The sequence below is a fragment of the Eupeodes corollae genome, chromosome 3, assembly GCF_945859685.1.
Source record: "Eupeodes corollae chromosome 3, idEupCoro1.1, whole genome shotgun sequence".
NCBI classification, from domain to species: Eukaryota; Metazoa; Arthropoda; class Insecta; order Diptera; family Syrphidae; genus Eupeodes; species Eupeodes corollae.
The window spans coordinates 77,661,910-77,682,789 of NC_079149.1; the positions used below are offsets into that span (position 1 = coordinate 77,661,910).

General features: G+C 32.6%; 1 pseudogene; it reads right to left on the reverse strand.

Annotated features, from left to right (window-relative positions):
- Nucleotides 1-492: 492 nt before the first annotated feature.
- LOC129950627 (coiled-coil and C2 domain-containing protein 1-like) overlaps nt 493-20,880 on the reverse strand; it is a 58,887-nt pseudogene continuing 38,499 nt past the window's right edge.

Genomic DNA, 20,880 nt, shown 5'->3' on the forward strand with positions numbered 1-20,880 from the left:
TGAATTTATTTCCGGCAGAAAATTCAAGGGAGATAAAATGTGTGTCACCAGATTTTAATTACAATGAAAGTTTTATTAGTATCACACCCAAATGTTGTTTTTAGAGGTAAAACTTTTTGTCAATCAGCATCACATCGTAATTAGCTGAACAACAATCAGAATCGCAAAAAACAGTGATGTAAAAACACTAATAACAAATATGACCTTTGTGAATTTACCCTAATTTTATCGAATATAAAACATTGTTTTTGGCATTAATTGAAATTTTCAATTCACAATTTGTTGAAAATAATAATCTACAAAAAATACTACACAAAATTGGTGAGCACTGATTTTCGACTAGAATGTGTCGAGAATGAATGAAGGTACTCACTTCAAAATTATTTCATTCTATACGAAATATTATTGTTAACATAAGGAAATTTTATTGGAAAAAATCAAATCATAATTTTTTTTGAAAAATCAAATCATCATAATAATCCACCAAGAGTATCACTTCTTTGTATCCAAAATTAGCCACTTTTCATTTATGTGTTCGATATGTTTTGTTGTTTTGTAAGAATTGGATACCTCACTCTAACTTTAATCTCAAATTTGCCACCAACAGTTGTTCGTCCTTCCATTAGATCATATGAAATTCGTATTAAGTTTCGAGTGGCTGTAGTTTAACACTGACCGTTCCGATAAGTATGTCCGAGCGCAGAAAATCGCCTCTTGAATAGACTTCAAATTTAACGGCTTGTCGTTTGAATATCCTCTGACATTGTCTATTGGAACGTTGAATATCTACATTGAATCTTGCATTACATTCCGGACTATCTGTGTCTCGGACAATTGCACTTTTAGCTTTGAAAAGATCTTCCTGAGGATATGGGAACTCAGTTTTAATATTAGTATCGACATCTTTTGAATTTGGTACATTATAGTTTGTCATGGTCAGATATATCCGTATTGCAGTCTCTTTTGTTCATAGTGGAATTTTGGAAACGGGAAATTCTTCCTCTTCGAATATCTAAGTAAATCTAAATCCTTCTGAACAGTCAGAGCTAAATTTTCAAACCTATTCATCCCGGCAACATCACCTTGTGATGATCTCTAGTGTTCTTGCACATCATTAATTGCTTATCCAATTGCTTTTCTAGTCGAACACTTATATCGGATATATCATCATTTGGATCACAGTCTCCTTGGTTGACAATTGCAAAAGATGCTTCTAGGTTTTCTCGTTGTGACGGTGGCAAAGGTAGCGCATGTAAATCCAATGGCAGTCCGGTGCTAGCAGCATTAAGTAAACCCTCAAAACCTTCGTAGATTTTAAGATATTCTTTAGCTTGATCGATTTCTCCAACCTTCTTAGCCTCAATAGCAGCAACTTTGAATTTCTTTTGTTGTTCCAATAGAATTTTCATTTGTTGTTCAGCCCCATTCGTGCTATGTTGATTTCCAGACATTCGTGTAGTCAATTCCTTTTTGGGTGAAGATTTCTGCGTCGGTTTCGAAGTTCCTTCAGTTACTTCTGAATCTCCCTCGGGAGTGACAACTGGCACTGCCGGTTTTGGGGACAGTAGGTACTGGCGAAGTAGCAGCAGGTGCATCACCACTGCTAGGCAGAGTACTAAACCCAAGTGGAGTAGGTAGTTCGTCAAAGGCAACCAGCCTGCCAGCTTTGTAGCTCTTTATGGCATCCTCGTATTGTTTGACTATACGACCAAAACGTCTGGCTTTGCTCAAGTTGTTTTCCCCTTCAACAGTTGTATTCCTCCCCTTAAACAATTCAACCGTAATACCTGTACTGTTAGGAATGCCTATCAGTTTACCCTAGAGCCCAATTTCGGACGTACTGTTAAGTACAGAGATTCTTTCTTTAGCCGCACTACCAATGTGCATCTGTTTCTCCTTTCTAATCCTATCCTCCTTTCCTGAGTACTCGCACTCTCTTTATTTATTATAAGGGTATTTATAACCCCTTTAGTGCGCGCATAATATAAACAAAAACAAATTCTAAAGTGGTGTTATTTTCGATTACCCACTTTTAAAACCTGTCAAATAGAACTCCACTAAATATAACATAATCAACGGAATGACACGGTAGTTTTTATAAACGTTTAAATCAGGTTTTTATTTATTGGAGCTTCAACACTTATTTGAATTTTGTTACTGGTGAGGAATTTAAAAAGTTTTTCCATGTTTTGCTTTTTAACAAGCTTAGAATATTATCTCATATGCATTAATGGTTCGAGGTACGAAAACGAGATATGATGATCTTGTTAAGAGTACTTGAGGTTTGATTATGTCCTCCATTCATAGCTAAAGAACAAAACAGCTTATTTTTAAAATAGACAACTATGTTATATATGTGTGTGTATATGTACGTACAATGTAAAAGTATCAAATATCTGTAATGTGTACGTAGGTTGCATACATATAGAATTGTGTGATATAGGAAAACTTTTATATATTTAATGTGCACTCAAAGTTTTCTATAATCGAAAAAGTATAATTTTGTTTCATGTACATTGTCCCTTGTCCATGTGCAATATGCATGCTGTATTAAAATATTAAGGCATTAAGCTTTTGTATTGCAAAATGAAAATAAACAACAACTATACCTACCTATAAAAAAGGGCCATTTAGAATGTTTCGAATGCGTTTACACAGAGTTTAATCTTGAATCTTGATGGCGTCATTTTATATTTTCGGGAACTTAACTATGTGGGGTTTTATTGGTGTCTGTAACGGGAGAGTACGATAACAAGGTGGCGAAAAATTGATAACGATACCAAATACTTAAAATGCCATCAAATTATACTGAAAGCCAAAGATCTGTTCTATAATATTAAATATTAGTAACTTTTGAAAAACCCAAAGTTTTGATAAAACAAAATGTTTCAAAAAGAATAAATTTTCATGATTGTAAAATGAAGCCGCGAATTCTAACTATTATATCTGAAGAGAACACGAATGTCATCTTCCTTAGTGTTAATGTCACGTTTGTTGAGTTCTTCGACTTTTTTTGCCATCGATAGATTATGGGTATACACTTTGTACATCTATTTAAAATTTGCTTTGTGAATGTACAAATACATACAAATAAGATACAAACTTACATATTAAAAAGCATATACAATTTAGAATTTCAGAAAAAATAAGGGTTTCAATTCGCACTGAGAGTTGGTTAGCTGGATATTCTTCTTTTTAGTTTTCTTAAAATTGTGTAAGAATTCTCGTAAGGTCTCGTGGTCGCGTTGTTGGTTATGAAAAGTTGCGAAAATGAAAAACAAAAAGTGTAAGGTAAGGTTGCACTCTTTTTAAGGAAAAATTTTTAGCAAACTTGATGCTTGATAACTTTGATAAGGGTGTTAACATCATTGTACTAATAAAAGCACAGATAATCCCGAAAAATCGGTTCTCACGTCCATAACACCAAATTATACCGATTTATATATCTCATTCCGAAATAGACCTAATTTTGCCTTCTTTTACTTGACAACAAGCATACAGGGCAATTTAGGCCTTCATTTCATAATTTTGAAAACAAAAAAACTATTGAAACTTTTTTTCTTTTTTTAAAGTAGATGGATAGATAGACACACATTTTACAAGACTACCAAATAGATCTTTTTTACAATAAATAACATAACTTTTTTTATTAAAATTGCCCTAAATACTTAATAGGGTAAAATAGTCCTCTCCTCCGTAGTTATTGTGCTCGTGATACGTATGTATGGCGTAGCCAATTTTAATTTTTTTTTTTCAATTATCATTATTAAATATCATATTCTCACTGTAGGTACTACCTAGCAAAAAATATATGTGTATTCTGTATTATGTACATATATATGTTCAAAACGTACGCATGAATAATAATGCCTATAAAATATCACCACAAACAAACCAATTTTCTGAAAGCCAATTCGTTGTATTTGGTCATAATCATTTTGAATTCCATAAAAAAGGAATATCGTTGGCATCATATACTGGTCATCAAAAGTATCTCTTTCAATTTCCATAAAAAAGATTACACACAAAATAAATCGGTTCGTTTATTCCATACCAAGTTCCATGATAACTCAAGATATGGATCATCCCTTGGAAGCTCTTAAATTTTGTTCATATAAAAACATAAAGCTTGTTTTCGTTAAACATCTCCCCACTCCATTAATAAACTAAAGTTACTTACAACATTGTGGAGTAAATTTTTGATAAAATATTTAGGTTGTTTTTTAGCATACCTTCTGGTTTATAATCCATTTATATTTAAAATTGAAGTAGAGTTAATCCTGTATGATTTAATTACGGCATCCGTAACTTTTTTACTTTTAATGCTAATTTAAGCACTCATAATGATAAGAATTTGCACAGCTTTTCTTGATATTAGCACTTTCATAAGGAGTAAATAAAATTTCAATTACTTTTTTTTTTTGAACACTAGCAAACACTTACAGTTGAATTTTAAATTTGAAAAAAAGTCGATGCGATTTATATTTTTTGCGTAAGATTGAATTTCGAATTTTTAAAACACTTCAGCTGCCGTCATTAACATTTATTATTAAAGGCTGAAAATATTAGTTTCTCCCCAATCACAGAGTTCAATATACCGAATGTTTATTTTGAATCTCAGTAATTTTTTAACACCAATGAATAGATAAACAAAATCGTCGATGGTGACGGTGACGGAACAATACTATGAGTTGGAATTTACAAGGTCATCGTTCCAATACCATTGCCGTTTGGAGATCTGCTTAAGGGAGGAAAAAACCGTTTTCCCGATAGTCAATCTATAGCCAAATAATGATTTACAGTTAGGATCTTATTTAAATGGATGAACATAAGCTTAGTAAACAGAAAAACAGATTTTTCGCGAGATTATGTCAACACTCCCGTCAGTCCTAAGATGACAAAGACCATAGATATAGGACAATTTGATGATGGAAAATTCCATAAAAGAAAAAAAATCTCAAACCACATCAACTAGTATTGTGCTCTACTTCTTTAATGGCATTTTGCTAAAACTTACGAACACATCATAACACCATAAGCCAATAAACTTCGACCGAAAAATACGAATATATCTTATGATAGATACTTTTTCAAAGACCAACACTGCGAACCACGTTTCGACACGATAAACGTTAAATTTCAACTGCTCTTGATTTTCTACTTAATAGTCACAGCATCCATCTGAATGCCGGCAAAACCATTTTTATTAAAGCCAAAGACTTTGTTCGTATGTATGTTAATGTTATACTCTCAGGAGTAAGGGATTCATAACTTTTTTACGTTAGGCGAAACCCAGTTTCCATTTTCCTTACTCTTTTAGAATTGAGTTTTGTTTCTCTTAAACTTTGAAACACATTTTATCCTTACACGGATAAAAGCTCTTTCGGAACTTCACGCAATATTACACTCATTTATTTATAACGCTACAAGTATTAAAGTAGAATTTCAGAAGAAATAAGGTAAAAAATCAGCTTGAAAACGATTGTACTGTAATTGATTGTATTGTAATGTTTAAAAACGTACGATCAAAATTTAAAAAAATATATTGTGATGCGACCTACACTTATAACTTCACATCCTGTTTGTCTATTTGTCTTGTTTAAGCGTTTAGCAAAAATATTCTTGATAATATTTTGTGTGAGATAAATAATATTTGAAGTCACCCATTTTTATTAGTTTTTTCTTGTTTTTGTAGATTTTCGTGTTTTTTTTTTGTCAACTATACACTACCAACTATATTTATTTTAAATAAGATAAAATGGATTAATTTCAAAATCTATTTTTGTCAACGAGATTTCTGTCGAAAACCACTTTAAGTAGAATTTCCTGAAAGTTTTTATTTCTTATATAAAAAAATACAGATTGAATTTTTCTAAGAGCAATTTTGACAGAATGAAATAATTTTGAAGTCAATAACTTTATTTATTCACGAGATACGAGTATCTGTTTTATATATTAGTTTGTATGAACAAAATTGATTTTTGAATTTTAAATTTTAAATTTCGAAAACAATATTTTGTATAAGATAAAATTAGTGTGTAGCAAATATTTTTAATTTGTATTAAGATACTAGCTGACTCAACAAACGTTGTTTTGTCATATAAATAATTTCTAGAATATTTCGCTAGAAACTTATTGTGTGTAAGGATGTGGTATATAAGTGGGAGAGGTATAGAGCACTGTAAACGGTGACAAAAAATTAAAATAACTAATCACCAAATAATTTGTTTTGATTAACACATTCCAATCTAATTCGAAATTAAACGCGTTTGAAGTGAATTGGCAGACCTGTGGGTATAAAAGAGATTCGCGGTAGTAAATTTCACCTCGGAATTTGCCATTTAGAATTATGGCTTCGATAACATTTTTCTTCAATTTTTAACTTCCCATAGAAATTATTGCAATGGGTCCGATTTGTTAAATTGAAAATTTTGACATTTATCGACGTTTCAAGGTCCCTAGAGTCAAAATAAAAGATTTTTAGAGAGATGTCTGTGCGTGAGTGTGTATGTGTACGTACGGAACGTTTTTTTCGTCGTCCATAGCTCAAGAACCAGAAGAGATATCGACTTCAAATAGATTTTGTTATACAGATAATAAGGCAGAGAGACGCAAAAAGGGCTCTCAAGAGAATTGCCTGGGTGGTTTTTTTTTACCATAGCAGTTTAAAAAAAGGTAAACATTTTGGTAAACCCTAAATAACTTATGAACCAATGACGCTAGAGACTTCAATTAAATTTTATATTATATATTGTAACGTGATACTAAATCAGTATATTTAAAAAAAAAAAAAACAAATCAACGGTTTTTTTATAAATAAAAAAAAATAAAAAAAAATTTGTCATTTAAAGAATAAAAAATGATTTTATCTTTGAAACAGTTTTGTTCAACGAAAAAAAAGTTTTTAACATTTGGTAAAATTTAGAGAAAAATCGAATTTATAGTATTTTTTATAAAAAATAAAAACCTAAAAAAAGTTGGTAAAAATTCAATTTCGACTCAATTACCTTTTCAAAACTGCTTTAAGCTAATTTAATCTTTTAAAAAAAATATTGTTGTCAAAATTCAGTAAACTTTTGTGAAATTTTTTTATTTAATTCGTTGACATAAACATTTTTTGCTGCTAAAATTCCTCTTTCTGCCAGTCACTCATGATTTGTATATTATCTGTGTACATCAGGAAATATCTGGTCAATGAATGCATCTTTCGAATCAATAATCGGGCAGAAATCGACCGGTAATTTTATGCATGCTGTTTCATCTGTGGTAACTTTTCCGTCGCCTTTATCTAACAGTTGTTTTGAGAATGTTTCAGCGGATGTATCTTGAAGCATTTTACTCTTTCAACATTACGCCACAGTGGCGATGATTTTAAGCACACGTTGATCTCATTCCGGAATTACGGGAAGTATTTGCCTAAAATCACCTGAAGGAAGTAACAGAATGCCTCCAAATAGTCTGTCATTGTTTTTATATTTTTCAATGTCCTATTCAAAGTCTCAAGTGAATGTTTGTGTGCTATGGATGACTGTTTTTTTATATTGCACACCGAGTTATTTTGAATATTTAGTGTCAGTTTAAATATTAATTGAGCTGTTCTGACATCCAATAAAGTTGACGCAATCCCAAGAAATGCAACAGCCAATGCGGTACCATTATATGATCGTATTTCAGCAAGAAATAACGAAATATGGAATGTTTTGCTGGTGGTCCATTATGACAAAAAAAAAATCCACCTTGTGCCGAAACTGCGAGCATAATGTGGTCATAAATGATTCTTTGTTCTTCATTCATTAGTGGGACATTGTAAGCAACAATAGCTGCTGTTTCTACAGTATTGTGTTGTAGTTCACGATTCAATTCAGTGTCTATTAAATCAGATGCATTTCGATTTGGTGAAAGCATACCGAAATTACTGAGTGATAAGTTAGCAATGATAATGCAAAGATCCTCAATAGCAATCAATGCTTCATTGTACATAGCGCCACTGAATACCTTTGTGAGATCGTTGCACAGTGTACGATGTTAATGCAATTAAACCATAGCACTTAGAAATATAAAAAAAAAAGAAGCTGGGAACGACCCACACTGATAACTTCCCATCCCGTCTGTCGATTTGTCTTGCTTAAAAGTTTGTCTATATGTACTTGTATCGATTTTACCAAATTTGCGTACTATTTTTTATAGATTTTATTTTTTATGAAAAAACGGACTGTTGGATTTTTATATAAAAATCACTGAATATTGAAAACAATATTTTCTGTAAAATAAAATAAGTTTGAAGATAATATTTTGAATTTTTGAAAAGCTATTTGAGTCGAAAGTAAATGTTTACCAAGTTTTAGTATTGTTTTTTTTAGAGTTTTATTTTTTGTAAAAACAACAGTCAATTCGATTTTCTTCAAAATTCTACCGAATGTCTAACTTTCAAGTTTTTGAAAAGATATTTGAATCCATATTCAATTTTTGCCAACTTTTGTTAATTTTTGTTCGGTTTTTAATTTTTTATAAAAAAAATTGTCAATTCGATTTTGTTCAAAATTTTACTGAATGTTGACAACAATATTTTTTGAAAGATAAAAGTAAATTAAAGCCAATATCTCAGAGTTTTGAAAAGATATTTGAGTCGAAAATCAATTTTTACCAACTTTTATTAATTTTTTTTTTTAGGTTTTTATTTTTTGTAAAAAAAACTGTCTATTCGATTTTTCTCAAAATTTTATTGAATGTTGAAAACAATAATTTTTATAAGATAAAATAAGCTTGAAGCCTAAATTTCAAGTTTTTGAAAAGATATTTGAATCGATATTTAATTTTTACGAACTTTGAGTTATGTGTTTTTAAGATTTTTATTTTTTATAAAAAAAACTGTCAATTCGATTTTTCTCAAAATTTTATCAGATTTTTAAAACATTATTTTTCGTTGCTCAAAATTGTTTTGAAGATGAAATCATATGTTAGTCGTTAAATTAATGAGGTGACAATTTTTTTTTCAGTTTTTTTGATTTAGAAAAAAAACCGTTAGATAGATTTTTTTCAAAAAATATACTTCTTTGAGATCACGTTACAGTTTATTATATACAATTTAATTCAAGTCTCTAGCGTTTTTGGTTCGTACGATATTAAGTGTTAACCAAAATTTTCACCTTTTTTTTAAACTGCTATGGTAAAAAAACCACCCACGCAATTTTCTTGAGAGCCCTTTCTGCGTCTTTCTGCCTTATTATCTGTATAACAAAATTTATTTGAAGTCGATATCTCTTCTGGTTCTTGAGCTATGGACGACGAAAAAAACGTCGCGAACGTACGGACGTACGAACGTACGTACACACGCACGCACAGACATCTTTCTAAAAATCTTTTATTTCGACTCTAGGGACCTTGAAACGTCGAGAAACGTCAAACTTTTCAATTTGACAAATCGGACCCATTACAATAACTTCCTATGGGAAGTTAAAAAAGATAAAAACCTATTCTCATTTTTTGTTCGTAAAATATTCAAGGTTGCAATTTTTTATTCCGTTTTTTGTTTGTATTTATTAAAAAAACGCTATTTTCGTCACAATATATAATATTAAATTTAATTCAAGTCGCTAAAATTTAAATTGCTATGGTGACCAAACCACTTTCTCAATTTTTATTGAAAAAATTTTTCTGCATTATTATCTTTTTAAAAAAATTATTTGAAGTCGAAATTGCCACTGGTTCTTGTGATGAGGACGACGAACGGACGGATGCGACGTACGAACGTACGTACTCAGTACACACGCACGCACAGACATCTCTCACAAGTACAAAACTTTGAAATGCATGCATCAGCCATTCAAAACGATACAATTTATTCAATTGTGCAATGCGAAATGTTTGACTTAAGTTGATGTAAATCCTATTAAATTGCCATATGAGAAGGCACTCACACAATGATGTATGTTTTTTAAACAAATATTTTTATTTCGTGACGTGGCATATTATAGCTTATAATTGCAACAGGTTACCCAAGGAACAGGGAAATTACTCATGGACTTGTATTAAACTTTTAATTTTTAATAGCTATATTAAGTCCTTCACTTTGATCAATCATTATTATGCATTGTGCTTCTCACATCAGTTTTTTGATTTGTTGATTTGATTTTGAATCTCTTGATTCTAGCAATAGCTTTAGCTATATGAATATAACAATAACTATAGTTCCATTCAATACGATTTACAATATTAATTGATTTTTCACAAGTTTCAATTATTATTTCTGTTGATAAGTTGTTGCATTTGTTGTATTTGTGATCAAGTAATTAAAAAAAAAACAGTTGTTTTTTTTCTACTTGATTGAATCTTAACAGCATATAATTAAAAGGTTGTAGTCTTAACAGCAGTCAACGTGAAAGAAGAGCAGGTTCTGAAGTTCTGATTGTCTATAACATCTTGTTCAGTTGGTTTCGACAATATTGATACAGTTTATTTTTAAAGTCAACTCTTTCCCATATATTGAAACCCATTACACACCTCGTCTTTCCGGTGAATTGGAAGCGAGCTAAAACCATTTTTATACCGTCCTATAGCTATTTTAAGATTGTAATCGAGTGTTTGAAAAAAATTTTAACATGTAAATATGATAATACTTGAATCACAATGACCTGAAAGTCCAAAACAGTCTGGATTTTGTCTAGGTCATAGCTGTCATAGAACTTATGAATACAATCGTAAAAATAAGGGAGTATGTAGAGAAAAGGAATGTTACTTTCTATTTATTTATTTATTTATTTATTTATCATCAAGCAGAGAGCTAACTCTTATTGGCTCATTAAGTCCATAATTTGTGCGATGAAAATATTCATATAAAAGGTTAGATTCACGAACATACCTCTGAGGAACACGAAGTTTTATAAGATTTAATAAATTAGGACATTTTATGTGATACGTTAAAATATCTCTGATGAATATAACAGAGAAGCAAGTACGCCGAATAGTATCGAATAGTGAGCACCTTGTTTTGTAGGTTGGCATATCAATTCGCCAATGTAGTTTAAAGATTAAATATCGAGTAAAGTTTCTTTGAACTTTTTCAATTCTATTACAGGAGTTTCTATAAAAAGGATTCCAAACCACACTAGAAAACTCCAACACAGATCTTACCAGAGAATTAAAAAGTGACTTAAGAGAATATGGATCTTTGAACTCTCTTGTGTTTCTCTTTAAAAACCCGAGCATTTGATTAGCCTTGTTAACCGTATAGTCAATGTGTGGCAGGAATGAAATTTTAAAGTCTAAAACGACTCCAAGGTACTTTTTACATTCAACGCGTTCTAAATTAACATGATTAAGTTCATAATTGAATAGAATAGGGGTAATATGTCTAAAACACGACATAACTTGACATTTAGAAACATTAAGATGGAGGACATTAGACTAACACCATTCTGTTAATCTAAGTACATCTTCCAGAAGTAAATGACAATCAGATAGACATTTAATTCCACGATACAACTTAAGGTCATCGGCAAATAAGAGACAAGGAGAAGATTCAAAAATTGACCGAATATCGTTTATGAATAGTAAAAATAACAATGGGCCCAAATGACTTCCTTGAGGAACACCTGATGGGATATAAATATTTTCATATTTTAACCAGCTCAGAAGTGTAGAGTGAAAACCGAGAGAATACAATTTATGCAGAAGCACCCTGTGGTTAACACGTTCGAATGCTTTAGCAAAGTCAGTAAATATAATATCTGTTTGTATATGATCTTCAAATTTATTTATGATGTAATTAGTCATTAGAGACAGATTTGTTGTTGTTGATTTACCAGAAATAAAACCGTGTTGATATTCGGATATATAGTTACGTAATTGAAAAGATAACCTGTTGTAAACAATTTTTTCAAATAGTTTTGGCATTGCAGAAATCTTCCTAATAGGCCGGTTATTGGTAATATCCTGCTTAGATCCAGATTTAAAAACTGGGGTAAGAAATGATAGTTTCCAACTATCAAGAAATTTACCCTCGGATAGAGATGCATTAAAAATGTCCGTAAGTGGTTTATGAAAAATAATAGGTGGAATCCCATCCGGACCCTCCTTTTTACTTGCATCAAGCTCAAGCAACGCTTGTTCTACTTCGGAGACATCCAAAATCATACAACCTATTTCAAAAACCTTAGAAACACTTGGTAGTTCCTGGTTTGAAAATAATTCCGAGGAGTAAACCGGATTGGAAATATCTAGCAAAAAGGTTGCAAATTATTTGAACATCACTAGTTGTAGAATCATTGAATTTCATGCAGCTTGTATAACCAATGGTCTTACGTTTAGAATTAATAAAGTTCCAGAAACATTTACTGTTATTCCTCATATTACATTCAATCGTAAACATGTAGGAATTATAACAAAATGTATTTAATATGTCAAATTCGCGTTGAATAGCCTTATATTTAGATCGAAGTTCAAGATTATTATAATTTTGTTTATGTAATTTGAAAGCTTTATTCTTTCTATTTTTAAGATTAATTAATCTCTTATTAAACCATACAGAGTTTGAGCTCAATTTCGAGTATTTACTTGGAATAAATCGATGTATTGCTTCTTTGATGGCTGTCAGTAGATTTTTATTGGCGATTTCTAATTGAATTTTGCTATCAAATAAAAAAACAGAATCCCAATTAAAGTTAAGAAAATACTCATTAATTGCATCAAAATTTGCTTTGCTGAAATTTGGAACATATGTATTATAAACATTATTTTTTTTAATATAATCATAAAAATGAAAGGTACCTTCTAACGCAACATGGTGTATAGAATTTTGTATAAGCGGCAAATCAGACTTTTCAATACTTACTTACTTACTTACTTAAGGTGGCGCTACAGTCCGGGGCGGACCTGGGCCTCAACCAACAAGCGTCTCCAGCCAGCTCGGTCCCTAGCTAGCTGTCTCCAGTTTCGCACGCCAAGTTGGTTGAGGTCCTCTCCCACCTGGGTGCGCCACCTGAGTCGCGGTCTTCCTCTACTGCGCCGTCCCTCGGGATTGGATTCGAAGACCTTCCGGGCTGGAGCGTTGATGTCCATCCGCTCTACATGACCTAGCCATCTAAGCCGTTGGACTTTGATTCTGCTAACTAGGTCAGTGTCGCTGTACAGCCCGTACAGCTCGTCGTTATACCTTCTCCTCCATTCTCCATCTATGCGTACGGGACCAAAAATCGCCCGAAGAATTTTTCTCTCGAAGCATCCTAAGACGCTCTCATCTTTCTTTGACAGGGTCCAGGCCTCAGCGCCATAAATGAGAACCGGGATGATGAGTGTCTTATAGATGGTGATTTTACATGTTCGAGAGAGGACTTTACTTCTCAATTGCCTTCTAAGTCCAAAGAAGCAGCGATTTGCAAGAGTTATTCTTCGTTTGATTTCAGCGCTGGTGTCGTTGTCTGCATTAATAGCGGTGCCTAGGTAGACAAAGTCCTTAACTACCTCAAAGTTATAGCTGTCCATGGTGACGTTTTGTCCAAGACAGCGTTGTTCATTGTCCTTTTTTGATGACAGCATTTACTTGGTCTTGCCCTCATGGACCACTAAACCCATCTTCTTCGCTTCCGTCGCAATGCTCAAAAACGCTCCACTGACATCACGCTTTGATCTTCCAATTATGTCAATATCATCTACGTATCCGAGTAATTGGATGGATCTTTGGAAGATTGTGCCTCTAGTGTTGACGGTTGAGTTTTGCACAATTCTTTCCAGAACGATGTTGAAGAAGTCGCATGACAGTGCATCGCCTTGTCTAAAACCTTTTTTGACATCAAATGCATCGGTAAGATCTTTTCCGACCTTGATAGAGCAGCGTGCATTCTCCATCGTCATTCTGCACAAACGGATAAGTTTGACAGGGATGCCAAAACTAGACATTGCTCGGTAGAGCTCTTCCCTATAGATGCTGTCATACGCGGCTTTGAAATCGATAAAAAGATGGTGAGTATCGATTTGAAGCTCCTGGGTTTTTTCCAAGATCTGCCGTAGTGTGAATATTTGGGAGGTTTTTTTTACCTTTTGGTAAAATTTACGAACCTCATTCCTGTTGTGACATCCCTCTATCTCCTCGATCGCGCGCTTCTCATGCTCTCTTTTTTTCCGTCTAAGAAGCCGGTGTTCCTCTCTCCTCTTCTGCTCGTAGAGCTCGCGAGCAGCTCTCGTCCTTTTGTGCAGCGCCGTTTTGTATGCCTCTTGTTTCGCTGCGTGAGCTTGCCGGCATTCGTCGTCAAACCAGGGGTTTCGCTGTGGTGGCCGTGTGAAACCTAGCACTTCAGAGGCGGCATCTCTGATGGCTGCAACTTTTCAATAACAATACAAAATTCTTTATCAACAAAAACCAAGTCAAGAAGTCTTAAATTATCATTTACAAAAGAGTTGATTTGAATTAAGTCAAATTGACTGTAAAAATCTATGATACTTTCTTCAATTTCGGAATTGACATTGTAAGGAACAAAATATTTTTCATCTAAGTCTAGAATCCAATTTATATTTCCTTGATTAAAATCTCCAATACATATAACATGTTGAAAATTATAAAGATTTTCTAAAATATTTTTACAATTATTAAAATGTATATTATACACCTCAAGAGAACTCCTAGGAGGAATGTAGCTTAACATAACAAAAACTTCAATATTATTATTAAATAAAAGTGCTACAATTAACTGATCAATATAAATCTTTGCTTCACTGATGTTATTATTAGATAGTAAATTTACTTGTTTACATGATAATGAAGAGCGTATGGCAATCAAAATACCTCCTCCTTTTTCCATACCTGTTAATAAATTACATCTATCTTTCCTAAATACAGTATAGTTACTTAAATCAAATAATTCAGATGTAAATTGATTAGATGTCAACCAAGTTTCAGTTAACATTATTAAATCATATTCAGAAGATGCAAAGATGATGTATTTATAAATAATCTAGTTTAGATCTTATGCCTCCTACATTTTGATAATAAAAAGAAATTTTACTTGGAAATTGTAAGGTTTTTAAAGATGAAGCAGCAACATTGTCTGGAGTTCTTGAATATGATGAAGAATTCTTATAATCTGGATTGTTGATTAAGCCAACTGAAGTTATGTTACATCTGCCGATTGACGATCACCTTCGTTTTTTGGCCTGTTTACAAATGGTTTTACTTTCTCAGACCTAGGCCATATAGTTGCGTCATTAAGTAATTGATTAAGACAGTCTGCAGGAACACTCAGTTTAAAGTTTACAAATCTAATGTCTGATGCAGAAATATCTTTTTTAATTAGTTTATAACACTTAAACATATCTGCAGGTATACAAGTTTTTGTAGAGATATGATTAACTAAATCTTCTGGAACAGTATTAGAATGGAACCTAGAAACATGAAGCCACTTCTTAGGAAATAAAGCATTAAGAGAACTTGTGCCTGTTCCAGTGAGTTCACGATGTTGATTTTGTTTAGATTTTTGACCATGCAGTACACTTCGATTTGATTGTTTGATTAGAATTTCATTTATTTTTTTATTTACTTCCCTATTCTGGTTAGAAGAAGAAGCTGCAGCAGCAGAAAGTAGCATAGCAGAGTTATTAACAACAAATCGATTGGAATTTTCTCCTTCGCACCTATTAAGAAAATCATCAGCGGCAGTAGTTATATCTTCGCCATTCACGACTACGACGACGGCAGCAGCGGCAGAATCAGCAGCAGCAGCAACAGCATTGTTATTTCCTGAAGCTATTAGACTTTAAAATAGCATTTGCCACTCTTGACCACAATATTTTATAAATTGAGCTGATGAACAAATTTAACAACAAATATTATTTTTATAATTATCGTCAATAATAAGCAAACGTCATTATTTCTTCCACTAAGCACAGTCGCCCTCAAGGGTCAATTTTGTGATCTCTTTTATTAACATTTTATATAAATGAGCTTTCATCTCAAGGTTTCTAATCATCCTTTCATATGGATGTATGCTGACGAATAGTTTTCCTTTTCCTTTATAAAGAATGGTGCCTTGGATCTAAGTTAGTTCTTACAATTGTCACAACCTAATAGACTGTATTGAATCAAAACTTTTGTTAATAGCTAATTTTTTTAAAGAAAAATTTGCATTCATGATGAAATACAATATAAAACAAAGAACAAAAAAAGAGGCTGTGATGCGACCCACATTGATAACTTCTCATCCCGTTTGTCGATTTGACTTCTTTAAAAGGTTTTTAGGTCTTCGTGTTTTGTTAAAAAAAGCTATTAGTTAAATTATTCTAAAAAAATTAAAAACTACCAACAATATTTTGCATATATACAAGAGCTTGATTTCAAAGCCTATTTTAGTTAACGAGATTTTTATTCGGAAACCAATTTGTACCAATTTTAGTAGCATTTTTTGTATTTGTATATAACCAAATACAAATCGAATAAATAAAATTAATTTGAAGTTAATGTCCTCTTTAATTCACGAGATATCGAGAACCGAATATCAATTGTTACCAATTTTTTGTATATTTTCTTTTGTATGCTATGGTAAAAAAAAACACCCACGAAATTGTTTTGAGAGTCCTTTCTGCGTCTTTCTGCATTATGATCTGTATAACAAAATTCATTCGAAGTCGATATCTCTTTTGGTTCTTGAGCTATGGACGAGGAAAAAACGTTCCGTACGTACACATACACACGCACGCACAGACATCTCTCTAAAAATCTTTTATTTTGACTCTAGGGACCTTGAAACTTCGATAAATGTCAAAGTTTTCAATTCGACGAAACGGACCTATTACAATAACTTCCTATGGAAAGTTAAAAACAAAAATGATCTTACACAGTTTGAGTGAAAATTGAAGATGGGCGAGCTCACTAAATATCAATATAAATAGCTGAAATTTTAACAGAGGTTGAGTAAGATCCCTTTTGCGCCAAGATATAATAAATCTTTTTGGTAGAGGAGCTTAGTACAAGCATTTTGACTATAGGTGGGGAGGTCTTTCAACAATCATTTAGAAGGGAAGGACAATTTTATTACATTTTACTTTAAATCTAAAAACAAATATTTAAAAACAACCGAAAAACTTACAGTTATAAATTGTAGATTTTTCAAAAGCCAGATCTCTAAAATCATACTAATATTATAAATGCGAAAGTAACTCTGTCTGTCTGTCTGTCTGTCTGTTACTGAATCACGCCTAAACTACTGTACCAATTTGCATGAAATTTGGCGCCACGTGGCCTCAAGCCCTCAACGTTTGACGTAAATTGTGGCTCCCACCAAGTGCCACAAATAATAATTTTAAACCTCACACATCAACTAAAAAGTGTATCCAAACCTGCATTTAAATATGTGCAATCGAGAGTGGTTGTGTGAGAGGGCAATTTTAGCTCCAACTAATGAGATAGTTAGCCAGATAAGATTTCATCGAGTACCTCTCAGTAGGCAACGTCATGGACACGGAGCAAGTAACATCATACCCCATATGGTTTCTTAATTCTTTTGAATTATCAGGGTGCCTTCTCATAAGTTGAGATTGAAAGTTGGTGTTCCAGTCCTGTTAATGAGAAATCTTGAAGCACCAAAGTTATGTAATAGTAAACGGCTACAGATTACTCAACAGGACGAGATATTATAAAAGCCATAATCGTGACTGGAATAGCAAGAGGAAAAAATGTTTTAATTCCCCGCATTCCGATAATTCCAACCGATTTGCCGTTTCAGTTTAAAAGAGTGCAGTTTCCTCTGAAAGCAGCATTTGCAATAGCAACAAATAGAACTAAAGGGCAAACAAAAAATAAAAAAAAACTGTTTTTCCCATGGACAATTATATGTAGCGTGCAAAATCTTTACGTTCTGGCCAAGGAAGGAAAAACAAAAACCGTCGTATATAAAAATGTATTGAAGTAACCTATCTTCTCCTTAAAATGTATTAACCTAACCTTACCTAACCTATGACAATCACACTTAGTATGGCCTCATCCAATCTCGGCACTATTCATACATACTTACAAAAAAGTACAGATCAGGTTTTTTCATACTACTATCCAAAAACAACTATCTAATGCGAACAAAGTCGCAGGTAAAAGCTAATGTATAATAAATTTTTAGTATAGTTGTTTTGTTCAATAATTTCATAAATAAATGATTTCAATATTTATGAAAATAAAGTTTTAAAAATAGCCTTGAGTATTATTATTCTCATGATTATTGTTGTGTTCCGAAATAAAACAATTTAGTTTTCATTTTACTTGATTTAATAATTACTTATAAACTAAATATATTTCAATTATGATTTACAACTATTTTAACATTATTCGTAATTTTGCTATCAAGCTGTGTGGATGAGATGAAGAACAACAGCTAACTGAGTTCTTATAACTGAGCTCTTATTTAATTGTCTTATTTGATATAGCTTTAGGGCGTTCATACTCATCAATCATAGATGTTGATAAAAAAGTAATTGATGTAGTTGATAATAGTTTCAATTTGAAGTTTCATTCAATAGCCGACTTTATTTTAGCAAAGGGCGACAATTTCATGAGGTGTCCACGTCGTTTAGTTGCAGACCCACACTTTTTTAAATCAATCAAACATGGGTATACTTTTTTAACATCTCTAGGAAAAATTAAATTATTTGAGATCCCAAGTTGTATATATATTTATTATTAAACCTTATTCTGATTTTCAAGATTGTTTATTGTGTTAGACGTATCAGTTTTGTCAACATATTCGCCTTTACTGTGTTTCGTTCCTTCATGGCTCGTAAGGCTAGAGACATTTTTTTAAACACCTGTGTACTGTCATTCGCTGTCGATACAGATGCGACTAGTTTGTTTTGGTCAAGTACCTAACTGTAGCGTAAAGGGTACAATGGTTTTTGTACTACTTATTGGCACCTTTCATGAAATAAGGAATTTCACAAATACTACTAATCCCTGGCACAAAAAACCATATTTTGTTCATTACATGTATGTTATTCTCCACTATTCTGCATTTTGTGTAGGTTTAATTCATTCTCTGTTCGTTTTTGTCGGTTCAAGAGTAAAGACCCTATGAATTCGTGAAAAAGTGCTTAAAATGCAGTGATCTGGCTAAGGAGACTAAATTTGGTAAGTGTTCGTTTTTGATTATTTTTTTACTTGTTTTGTATAACAATTTAATAAATTCAATATTTTCAACTCTTTTTTTTTGTAAAAAAAATTGTTTAATTTGCTAAAAAAGGGGTGCCAATAATTGGTCCCATGCAAAGTAGTGGTTCAATTATTGGACTGGGATTAGAATTATTGGCACTGCCAATAATTTTGCTTTAGAGACTGCCAATATTTGTACCTTGTATCCGTTATTAATTTTAATGGAAATAAGAAGAGGGTTGATATCCAAAAATGCAGCTTCTCTAAAGTTAAACGTGCCCAGATCTACGTTACAATTTCGTTTAAGCTCTTATTTTTCGAAGACACGTCCCGGACCAACAACTGTATTTACAGGAGCAGAGGAATTAATAATTGTTGATTGGTTAAAAGCGGGTCAAGAAAAAGGATTTCCAAAACTAAAGAAGGAGCTCTTTTATGCTGTGCAGGAGTTCCTGGAACAAAACCAAAGAGAAATTCCATTTGGAAGCGATTCAATTCCTGGAGGAGGTTGGTTCAGATACTTCTTAAAACGTCATCCTTTTGTGACCATCAGAACAGTTGATCCTGTTTCATCGGCCAGCGCAAATGTGTCTGTGACTGATTGATTTCATTGGTTTGACTCCATACAGGACTACCTAATCAAAAACAATTTTTTTTTCAATTCTTTAAGACCCCTGAAACAAATTGTCTACTCTGTCCGAAAGCTAAATCTGTTTTAAGGCAAACTTAACAGTTATGTTTTCTTTCGACTCTTTAGGATTAGGATCAATGTGTCCTCCGATGATAATTTATCCTTTTAAGAGAATAAAGGATGAAATTCGTCAAAGCATTCCCAAAACGTGGGGATACGGCATTAGTGATACCTAACGGTTGGATGACAAAGAGAACGTTTTATGAATATATTTCAAAAGGTTTTCATCCGTTTTTCATTCAGGAAAAAATAGAACTCCCTGTCATATTTTTTGCTGATGGGCATATCACTCCAGGTGAGCCAGTTATGCCTCCAACTTGGAATTATCCTCATTGCACTTTACCCCACCTCAACTCGCATCTTACAACCAGCTGATGTTGCGGCCTTTAAGCCACTCAAAAATTTATGGAACAATGCAATGGCCGACTGGCTTAGACAAAATCCCTGTTAAAAGACGTTGTGGATAAAAGCATTTCCCCCACTACAATACAAAACGGATTTAAGGCGTGTGGATTATTTCCCTGGAATAAAAATTCCATTCGTTTTTCTAAATGTCTGGGAAGGAGTAATTTCCGCTACAACAATCAAGAACAGTCTGTACATGTTCAAACGGACGCGTTTGAAAGTATTTGCGAAGTAATTGGCAAAGAAATGGTTGATCAACTAGAAAAATTCAATTTAGATGACGAGAACAGCGAAGATTTTTCAAAGTGCATTCACTTTACACTTATTTTAAGATGAACGTTTTCAAACTAGTCGAAGAAAAAAAAATATTTGTCAAAGCTCGGACTTACCAGAATTAGTGGACATTAGCGCAATCAACGAATTTTTGTTTGATGAAGACAACATCGACGTTTTAGATGTTAATGCTTCAAATTCCAAGGCAGAGAAATAAATGAAAATAATCCTGTTCTTATAGAAGTAGCCGATTTGTTAGACTGGCCTGAAACACCATCACGCAAAGGTATACCAACGCAAAAACCTAATAATAGTTTTGTTATTACCAGAGAAGGGAAACAAAGGATTGAAAAAGAAGAGGAAGAAAGAAAAGCCCTTAGGCTCGAAAAAAAGA